Source organism: Taudactylus pleione, unplaced genomic scaffold (genome assembly GCF_031769625.1).
Source record: "Taudactylus pleione unplaced genomic scaffold, aTauple2 ptg000431l, whole genome shotgun sequence".
NCBI classification, from domain to species: domain Eukaryota; kingdom Metazoa; phylum Chordata; class Amphibia; order Anura; family Myobatrachidae; genus Taudactylus; species Taudactylus pleione.
In genome coordinates this window covers 1864019-1875327 of record NW_028284833.1, presented here as the reverse complement: position 1 = coordinate 1875327, position 11309 = coordinate 1864019, and the positions used below count along the sequence as shown (strand labels likewise).

Below are 11309 nucleotides of genomic sequence, written 5' to 3'. Positions count from 1 at the left end.
TTTGTGTAGAGAGAATCCAGAAAATGGCTGTGTGTCTTCCTGCAGATCTGCAGTGTGTGTGAGTGATGAATATACCAGTGGATCTCCAGCTCTGTATTCTTCTGCTTATTGGTTATGGTTAAACAGTGGCGCTCTGAGGCGTAAGTGAGGAACTGCAGTGCTGAGAATTTATTTTTTGTCAATCAGAATTTTTAGATTTTTAGATTTTTCAATGTAATATATATAAGAATTATTAATTGCGTATTCAATTTACAAAATTATAATGTAAACATTTCAGAAAATAAATTTTTTGTTTTACTGCAGACTATGTTTATATATTAATTAAAATAGAAATATCTGTAAAAATTTACACTGTGCTGCAAAAGTTGCAGCACAGACAGTGCACTTTGACAGGGATATTTCTGAACTGAAAATAATTCAAGAAATATGTGTACAGACTTGAACAATTTGTTCCCTATTATTGTCATTATTGGTGTACGGCGAAGTTACAGTGGGGAAACACAATGCTATCCAATAGGAATGTTATTAAAAATATTTTACAAAATGTAATGTACAGTAAACGTAATAGTTTTCATTATATACGTGTAGTTTAGTTTTACAAACTGTTATAAATTATTACATATATATTAAGTACATTTTAAATTAATATATTAAAGAACACAGAACTTACTCATTTGGAAAAAGAAATAAGCCATATATTCATATTAAGTTATTTGCAGTATTTCTGTCTACTATATAAAAAATGAGTACCTGAGTATTCCAGTAGATAAAATATTAAAAGAAAATTATGTAGTTTGCAATTAAAAGCCATTATAAATAATACTTCAAGTATATCTAATGACTATAGAGAATGAGCTGAACGCATGTATGATACTGGTCTGTTTCAGAAATACGGTATGTTGGAATCCTGGTATGCCCATTTGGATATAATTAAAGGAACCAGTTTCTTGCTTAGGTCACCATGTGGTCATGTGAGGTTTCTGAGAAGTCTACCCTACAGTACCAAGATACTGTAACAATACAATATTGATCTCAATAAAATTATACATTCTGTATTGAGCTGTGTTCCCAATATAAAAATGTTTAGTATGCTTGGATACCATGTATAATAAAAATCTCATATGTTCAGTAAAGCCTTTTAATGGCAAATATCTAAATTTTTTCTTATATTTTATTATCAATTTCTGTAAACAGGTTTCTCTATATACACCTGATATAAACATAGGTATATTGATGTCCCTTGGTAATTACCTTGAACTGAATGTTTGTACTTGAGACAAACTAAAGTGAAATACTCTTACTTATAACAATATCAACTACTGTACTGCATGCAATATCTACAGCAAATGCCATCATGCATGTAAAGCAAACATTATTTATAATAAAGTTGAACTCTCCTGGTTCTACCAGTATCACTAATTTTTAGCATTCACCTTCCATATGGCCAACACAGATGCCAAATTTATATGCTGATAATGTAAAAATGTCACTAACATGCCATCATGCCTACTTTACAGACCTACCGCAGTCATAGATTCCCCAAAGCTTTTCATAGGCTCCAACAACTCATTCCATGTATGTTTACTCAATAGACCTCCCTAGAGTATCATCTAACTACTGGTCTTCATTGAGCTGTGAAATCATCAGAAACCATTAACTTTGATGATCTGAAAATATGTTGATCATGTTATCTCCACCATTTTCTGATGAATGATGTTGGTGTAATTTCATTTTTTTTTTATCGCAACAACAACAGTGTTTCCTCAAGTTATCTAATTTAAAAGCATAGCTGTATACACAGGATGTAGTTATGAGACTGGCAGCTGTGATGCCGCCGGTCTCAAAACCGACATTGAAATCCCGACAAGGCACTTAAGATAGGCGTCACAATTCTGACGCCTATCTTAATCCCGAATCTGGAACGCTGAAGGACGCCAGCACAAACGAGGTATGTCAAGGGAGCCCTTAGCATTAACCGCGGAGGTGAAGGGTTAGGGAGCATAGTGGGGTTAGGGTTAGGCACCACTGGGGGGTTAGGGTTAGGCACTAAAGGGGGAGGGTTAGGTTTAGGCATGAAGGGGGGGCTTAGGTTCAGACACTAACGGGGAGGGTTAGGGGTGAGGGAGAGAGGGTAAGTATACTTACCCGACCCCTGTCGGAATACCAACCATCAGGATGCCACTGTGGGTATTCTGACAGGAGGCATGCCGACAGCCAGAATTACATACCCATTCAGTATACACATACAAAAGGAAGCAAAGTCATCTGAGAACTTCATAGTGACTCCAGGAAGATCACTGTTGTTTGATTTGAAAAAACACTTCAAGAAAATGGACTCCTGGTTAGAACTGTATGTCTCTTTGTTCTAAATTATCCTGTGACCATCGCAGGACATATCAAACATATAGTTAAATGAATAACAAATCAAAACAACAAATAAAGGTTGTGTACATGACATGCGCTTCTAATGAAGGTGAATTTGCCTCTCCAATCTTCCTGCATCAGTGAGATAGGAGTCTCTCATATTGCTACTGCTAACAGAGACTCTGGGCCTAATTCAGCACTGATCGCAAGTGCAACTACGGATGCACATCGGGTGATTGGTTTGTCATCGCACATGCGTATAAACCGCACTGGGCATACGCTGCTATCGCACTGTGATTACAAATGCACAGAGGAAGCCATCGCAGAGTGTGTGACAGGATGTCAGCATTTTGGGGTGGAGACGGGGGAGTGGTCAGAGAAACGCAGGTGTGCCTGTCCATTTGAACGCCGTTTCCTGGGCATGCATAATTTAGCTACTGCGATTGCTTGGGAGCCCTCTGCGTGCGAGGAGACTTGCAGTGTCTGCGGCTGGTCAGACCTGCTGCAAATGCTGCGTGACTGGCCGATGTGCGTCGAAGGTACCGATGTTTATGCAGGAGTGCGACATTGGACGGATGTGAGAAAGCAGCAGTATGCGTCTTTATGCCGGCTGAGCGTGAAAGCATTAGCATATTTTCGCAGCTGCAATCCGTATGAAATCGTAATTGCGATCGGTACTGAATCAGGCCCTCTGTTCCTTTCACTATCTACTGTAACTCTCAGTCTGTAACTTCTTGCTTGCCTCCATTCCTCTATTCACATCATGACACCACCATATACAATGACAAGGTCACTACCACCCACAAGAGTCAGCTCACCCATTTCCTGCTGCTGTGGACACTCTGATGACCTGATTGGCAGATGAGCAGGGTATACACTGATAAGCAGGAGATTCATTTTTCACACAAGGTTCCAATTAAATCTACTTTAGTTTAAATGCAACTGAATATAATCCTCAATCACCAGACTTCTTCTACATCGACAACGTGGCTGCAACTTCAAATTAATATTTTTTTTTATTCATCCAGTAATGTTCATTGACTGATTGATATTCACTACATCACCTATCCGCGTAGTGAGAAGTCAAGTGTCCTCAGAATTAAATCAGGCCAATACTATTCTATAAAACTAACTTGCATAGTTTTGGCACAGTATCCTCTCATGAACTTTCTCCTAATGAAAAAAGCCGCAGCTTACATTACCGGTGCCAGAATACCAATGCCGGAAATATTCCCGGCACCAGCATCCCTACCATCGGGATGCCGAAGTTAAGTAGCGGGGTGGGGGAAAGGGTTATGGTCAGGAGTTAGGGTTAGGCAATAGGGGGAGTTTTAGGCACTAAGGGTGGAGGGTAAGGTTTAGGGTGTGGGGAGGTGGAGGTTAAGTTCAGGCACTAGGGGGGAAGGTTAGAGTTAGGCACCAAAGATGGACGGTTAGGGTAGGGAGAGGGGGAGGGTTAGCATACCAACCAACAAGTGTCGGTATGTTAACCCTGTTGGGATCCCGGAGTCAGGATTCTGACCGACAGGATCCCGACTGTCGGTATTTCATACTGATCCCTAATAAACATATGAGGCATGTGCAAAATAAGTCAAATGTAATATTTAAAACAAAATAAATATAGGATTACAATTGAAATATATAATTATCAGCGCTGATAAAACAAACACATCATTATGAAACGTAATATTAATACAGACGTGCATTCAGTGATGCATACACAAATCATACAATTTGAACCTCTCCTAATACATAAACTACTCTAAAGCCTGCAGGGCTCACAATATGTATTGGTTCCAAACCAATACTAACAAGGAAGGACACCAACAAAGTACAACTTTTCCCTAATCATATCACCACTCAACTATAGCCTGCAGTAAGAGGGATTCTCCGTCCCTGGAACTAACACTCATCATGGGGAGATTTGTCAAATCTTGGACAGAGGTAAAGTGGAGAAGTTGCAATGCAATATTTGAATTTGAATTTTGTTTTGCAATGTTGCAGATTATTTATTTATTAACAGCTATTTATATAGCATATACATATTCCGCAGCACTTTGCAGGGATATTTCAGTCATTTACATCAGGCCCTGCCCCAGTGGAGCTTACAGTCTATGTTTGCTAACATATATTATATACACATATACACACTAGGGTTTTTTTTGTCAGAAGCCAGTGAACATAACAGTATGTTTTTTGGCATTTGGAGGAACACAGGAGCACCCTACAGGAACCAATGCAAGCATGCAGAGACATACAAACTCCACACATATCGTGCCTTGGTCAAGAATTGAACTCAAGACCTTAGGGCTGTAAAGCAGTAATGCACTATACCAGCCATGCTACCATGAATACCATTTTGCCCTATATTGTAACTTGTCATTTCACAGAATGAATGACCTAATAAATGTGGAACAATGACAATTTAAGTGTCTCACCATATACCCTCTGCCCACTGAGCATAATATCTTTGTGCATGTGGTTCACTTTAGTGGGCTCAGCAGATAGTGGGCTCCATACAACTAGCAAAGTGCACATTTGTCTCTAATAAACTTATTCCATCTGTACTTGGGCCTATGTTTGCATTTTACAATAACTTACCTGAATCAAACTGCTTGTTAGTAAATCCTCTTTTACACCTTCATTTCCAAGTCCCGAATCATCAGCATCAATGAGATTACCCACAGGGACATTTTGATTTGGTTTCATATAAGTAAAGTCACTTTCAGTGGAATCCAAAGCCACACACACATTGTACGAGTATGGAAGTGTCAGTGTCCCATTTGTATACTGAGAGAGGATCCTGGGATCAACTTGAGGATATAAATTTGAACTTAAAGGGCCAAAAATTGGGGGTGGTTGAGACTTCTTGCATTTTGATATAATGACTAACATAACAGTTAGAATAAATAGGAAGGAAATTAGTGCTAGGGCAATTACTAAGTACAACTGCAAATTAGATTGAGCATCATCACTGATGCGTTCCTTACTTAATTTAGGAACCACCTGTTGGAAATTATCTGCAATAACAAGATGTAATGTAACTGTAGCTGAGAGAGAGGGGTCTCCATTGTCCTTCACATTCACCACCACCCTGTGATCAAATGTATCCTTCTCATGAAAGACACGTGATGTCCTGATTTCACCCGTGTGCTGACTGATGATAAAGTGAGATGATTCTGACACTTGTATGAAGTGATACGAGAGCCAAGCATTATGTCCAGAGTCTGCATCCACTGCAACCACCTTAGTTACTAAAGAACCTTGTTCAGAGGCAAAAGGGACCATCTCAAACACAGCTGGGCCACCACTGTCTGCTGATGGGTACAAGATCTTTGGAGCATTATCATTCTGATCCACTATGTGGATAATGAATGTTGCATTGCTGCTCAGAGATGGGGATCCATTGTCTCTAGCAGTTACCTGTATTAGAAACTCCTTGTGCTGCTCATAGTCAAATGATCTCTGAGCATAGAGAACTCCTGTCTCTATATTGATGGACAGATAAGACGATATTGATAGATCATCTGTATTAGAGGTGACTAGTGAATAAATTATTTTAGCATTGTCTCCAGTATCAGGGTCTGATGCTTGTACACTGTATATTGAGGCTCCTGGTAAGTTGTTCTCTGGCACATAAGCAACATAAGTAGATTTCATAAATCTTGGTGGATTGTCATTAACATCTGATATCTCCAATCTGATGGATCTTCTGCTGGACAGTGGGGGAGATCCTCTGTCAGTGGCTAATATTGTGATGTTATAACTAGATGCTTTTTCTCTGTCCATTGAACCTGTAGTAACTATTCTGTAATAACTGTCAGATGATAACATTAAATGGAAATATATTTCTTCCATAAGCTTACAGTCAACTTCTCCATTTGCTCCAAAATCTTGATCACTGACTTTTATTAGAGCTATCACTGTCCCAGTTGGAGAATCCTCAGGAATAGGACTAGATAATGATGTAATGAATATATCAGGAGCGTTGTCATTTTCATCTATTATATTTATCAATACCTTACAATGTGCAACAAAGCCACCTCCATCTTTTGCTTGTATAGACAACTCATAGTTACTTGTCAGTTCAAAATCTAGTTTACTATTAGTTTTAATTTCACCAGTTATAGGATGGATATGGAAAGTACCAGTATGGTGAATATTTCCTGATGTTTTGCTAAAGGAATATGTGATCTGTCCATTAACACCTTCATCTCTGTCTGTTGCATTGATGATGATTGCTGTAGTATTGATGGGACTATTTTCATGTATACTGACTTTATATACTTCATTAGAAAACACTGGGAAATGATCATTAACATCAGTAACAATGATTCTTATTACTGCAGTACCAGATCTCACAGGTTTTCCTCCATCCAAAGCTGTTAATATTAGTTTATGAATATTCTGTGTCTCTCGATCTAAAGGTTTCTCTAACACAAGTTCTGGAACTTTACTCCCATCACTGCTGGTTTTCTCAGTTAGTGTAAAATGCTGATTATCACTGAGCCTGTATGTCTGTACTGTATTACTCCCAATGTCAGGGTCTTCTGCACCTTGTAAAGCAAATCTTGTCCCTGGTGATGTAGATTCTGTAATTTCTACATTATATGTCTCATGAAAAAACACTGGTGAATTATCATTTATATCCTGAATTTCTATTTTGATTATGAAAACATTTAAAGGATTTTCAACCACAGCATCAAAGGTTAGGAAGCAGGTAGCTGCTGCCCCACACAGTGTCTCTCTGTCTATCCTGTCCTTAATGTACAGATTTCCATTATCTATATTTACATAGAAATATTTCTCTGACACACGTGATACAATTCTCAGCTTTCTAGATAAGAGCTGTTTAATATCTAATCCAAGGTCTGCTGCAATATTTGCTATAACAGAGTCTTTTCTCATCTCTTCTACAATAGAATAATGAATCTGACCAGAGACTGAATGACACAGCCATGATAATAAGAAGGGAAATATTACTTGCCATCTGATTCCTTTGTATGTCTGTGTATTAGGTTTCATCTCAGCTGTTCTCAGTATGTGAAATTTGCCAGAAAAACAAGCCTTTGTATGATCAGTATTTGTAATCCAGTGGAACAGATGCAGTATATAGTGATGAAACCAACTTTGTATGAAAATAACAGCAAATATCCAATATTTGTATTGTAAGAGAATCCAGAAAATGGCTGTGTGTCTTCCTGCAGATCTGCAGTGTGTGTGAGTGATGAAAATACCAGTGGATCTCCAGCTCTGTATTCTTCTCCTTATTGGTTAAACAGCGGCGCTCAGAGGTGTAAGTGAGGAACTGCAATACTGATATACTTAATTTTAGTATTCTGCAATTTTATTATGTATTAATATAAATATTAAATGTATTGTGGCAATTCCAATTATAAAAATATATTTTTTTATTAATTTGGATTGCTTACAGATCTCATTGTATATCGGTTAAAGTAAAATATGTTGAGCAAATACCCATTATCTGTTGTATAAAATAACTACATGCTATAACTGTACATTACAAGAGGTTTGTGTAAATCACGGAATAATTTAATCTGTATTCTTATTATTGATGAACAGTGGAACTCTGAGATAGAAGTGAGGGAAAAATTATACTATGATATTATATCCGAAGGCTCAATTTATAAAATTATTATAAATATTTTGTGGACAAATGAGTAGGCACTTATGTAGCCACAATGTCTTAAGCCAGGAGCAAGGGCCATAAATAAGATTTCCATGTCCTCGATTATGGAAGTAGTTCCCAAACTTTCTTGAATCAGCATTTCTTTTCATAGCACCCCTAGGCCAAGAGTATCTTACTGAGAAATTCAGAAAAAAATATTGAATTATGTAGATTGTGCTGCCCTGTCATCCCTTGGTTCAGCTACAGTATGTGATGGTGGACATTGCTGTGCATCTGTTTGTCCACACAATTTATGATTGGCAGCCAACAGCTCTGGCTTTGCCTATCACATTGATCATAAATAATTTGGTCCAGTCCTGGACCACCAACACATGGCACCTCTGCAAATGCCCTGTGGTGCCCTGGAATGGGAACCACTGGGATATGCAATATCTTGTTTATTCAGAAGTTTCAGTTTATATGCACTTGTGCCCTGGGAGCTAAAGAGATGCATAAATAGGGACAGTGCCAGTTCCTTTATTTTCCCTTGTGATTTGTATGTACCCACTTTTTGATATTGTATTTAACAGTTTCTGGATCTGTAGAAATTTGCATTCCGAAAACTTTATTTTTAGACAGGAAACTTCTAACCACAATTGTATACATATATATTTGCAGTGTATCTTTGTGTTTCTGATTAAAAAAACTTACTCAATAAAAATATATTTTGAGAAATATAACAAATATTTTTTTTATCTTATGTAGATATGTTTTACAAATCAGATCATGGGAAATATATATTATGCAAAAACTGTATAAAATTGTATTTACAGAAGGCACTTTGTACAATATATAAATAAACTATGCATATTCACCCACATATTTAATTACCACCAATTTTCTGTGTTTTGTTTAATACAGGAAAAAATATTAATGATTACTATTGTTTATTTAAATAGTGAACAATATTTATCTTCCCAACCATCGGGCGGTGTGTACACATGATATATCTGTGAACTATGTCATTCAAAGATATATTGCGACGACTGTACAACACAGCAGATACTATATGATCTGAAAGATATGTCGTGCACATCTGCCTGTGTGTACAGGCGACTGACCGACCGTCCCATATGCTGACCGCAGGAACCAGCAACAATTACATCACAACTGGTTCCAATGCCAGACATATCGATTGACCAATTGGTAAGTTTGTATGCGTAGCCGCATACTTACCAGATTGGTCAGTCAGACAGCCAACTGGCTGATCTGTCGGCAAATTGAGGACTCCACATAACACAACAATTCATTCACGTGTAACATGAGACCTTCAAGAGTTCACATATGACTCATGACTAGAAGTAACTGGGAAACCACCCACCTCACACTGCCTTTGATAGCAAAATTATAATAATGATCTCAAGTATTTATCGTAATTATTAATTTTTGTATTCATTTTCTATTATAATCATTTTTAGTGCAGTTGAATTATATGTATGAAAAATACATAAATTAAAAAGTCCAACAACAGCAACCACTTAATACAGGTTGAGTCTCCCGTAAACAAATATTCCGAAATACGGAATATTCTGACATACGGAATAATTTTGGCATGACTAAGTTAATAAAACCTTTGATTTTTGATGGTTCAATGTACACAAACTTTGTCTAAGGCACAAATTATTAAAAATATGGTATAAAATTACCGTCAGGCTGTGTGTATAGGGTGTAAATGAAACATAAATTTATTTCATGTATGTACACAAACTTTGCTTGAGCCACAAAATTATTGAAAATATTGTATAAAATGAGCTGCAGGCTGTGTGTATAAGGTATATATAACACATAAATGCATTCTGTGTGTATATTGGGGTCCCATTCCCAAGATATTTCATTATGATATGCAAATATTCCAAAATACGGAATATTCAGTTATCCAAAATACCCCTGGTCCCAAGCATTTTGGATATGGGAGACTCAACCGGTACTACCATTACTACTACTAATAATCATCATTATCCTTATTAGCATCTATGATGTCTGCAACAAATGCATCCCTTGAAGCAATAATAGTTTTCAAGAAGCTGGACTATCATGAACATACCAATATCATTTATGTTTAGCTTCACAAAATGTATAGCCGGTACACATGCCAATTCTATTAGTCATAAATGTGCAATTTAATTTAGCATTACTATACTTACTATAAAAAAATAACATACATACCTAAGATAATTATGGTGCCTCAAAACAAATACAATTTTTAAAATAAGACACCTTCAGAAAATTCACACCTGCATAGATATCTTGTGATAATCATGGGAGAAATATAGCTTTGATTTGTAATTTTAAAACAGCTTAATGAGATTCACAACCACCATGCTGTCTCCAAGTCAACAACATGGCTAAAGCTAAAGACTAAACTATCATAAAAAAGATATTTACAGTATTTCCTTACCGTACAATGGGTTGGGTATGAGATCCCGATGATCAGGATGTTAAAGGACAGAATACCAACAGCGGCATCCTGACAGTCAGAAATCTAACATCTTTTTGTAAGTATTACAACCCTTACCCTAGCGCTCTACTTAACCTTAACCCACCCCTCCTTAAGTCTAACCTTAACCTTCCCTCCCACAGCCTAACCCTAACCCTCCCCCTAGTGCCTAACCCTGACCCCAAGTCTCCCCCCTAATACTTACCTCTGCAATCTGTCGGTATTCTAACAGTCAGGGTGCCGCTGTCAGTATTGTATCCTGACTGTCGGGATGCTGACTACATACCGATACAATATATGATACACCACCTGTCTATATAGCGAGAAGTTAAGAATACCCAGAATAAAATCAGATGTGCTATACTAAAAAAATCTAAAAATTGTTCTTACTGTACGTATTCATAATATCTATTCATCTTCTAAAAGTTGCAGTCACAGTGGGATTACAAATATCTAGATATAACTAAGACAGCATACCACTGTACACATAATGAAAAGTGAAGGCCCTGTATGTTCCCTTCCATACACCTGAAGAACATATTCTTTGTTTATTATATTCCAGAAAACTACTTAATACATTTTTTTTTTTGAGAAATTAATTGCACATCACTTTATAGCTGATGTTGGTAAATCTTACAATAGCTGATGTTGGTAAATCTTACAAATCATATTATGTGAAAAACATAAGTAAAAACTGTCCGAAAACTCTTAGGAGAGAAAATACAACTCTATCTACCCAAACACTTAATTACATTTTCATTTACAAAACTTTTCATTTACAAAAATGTTAAAGCATGCCCTATATTAAATAATATTCTG

The 11309-nt window shown here is 37.0% G+C and overlaps 1 pseudogene; it reads right to left on the bottom strand.

Annotated features, from left to right (window-relative positions):
* Nucleotides 1-4743: 4743 nt before the first annotated feature.
* LOC148506013 (protocadherin gamma-B2 pseudogene) lies at nt 4744-7272 on the bottom strand (annotated as a pseudogene).
* Between the last annotated feature and the right edge of the window lie 4037 nt (nt 7273-11309).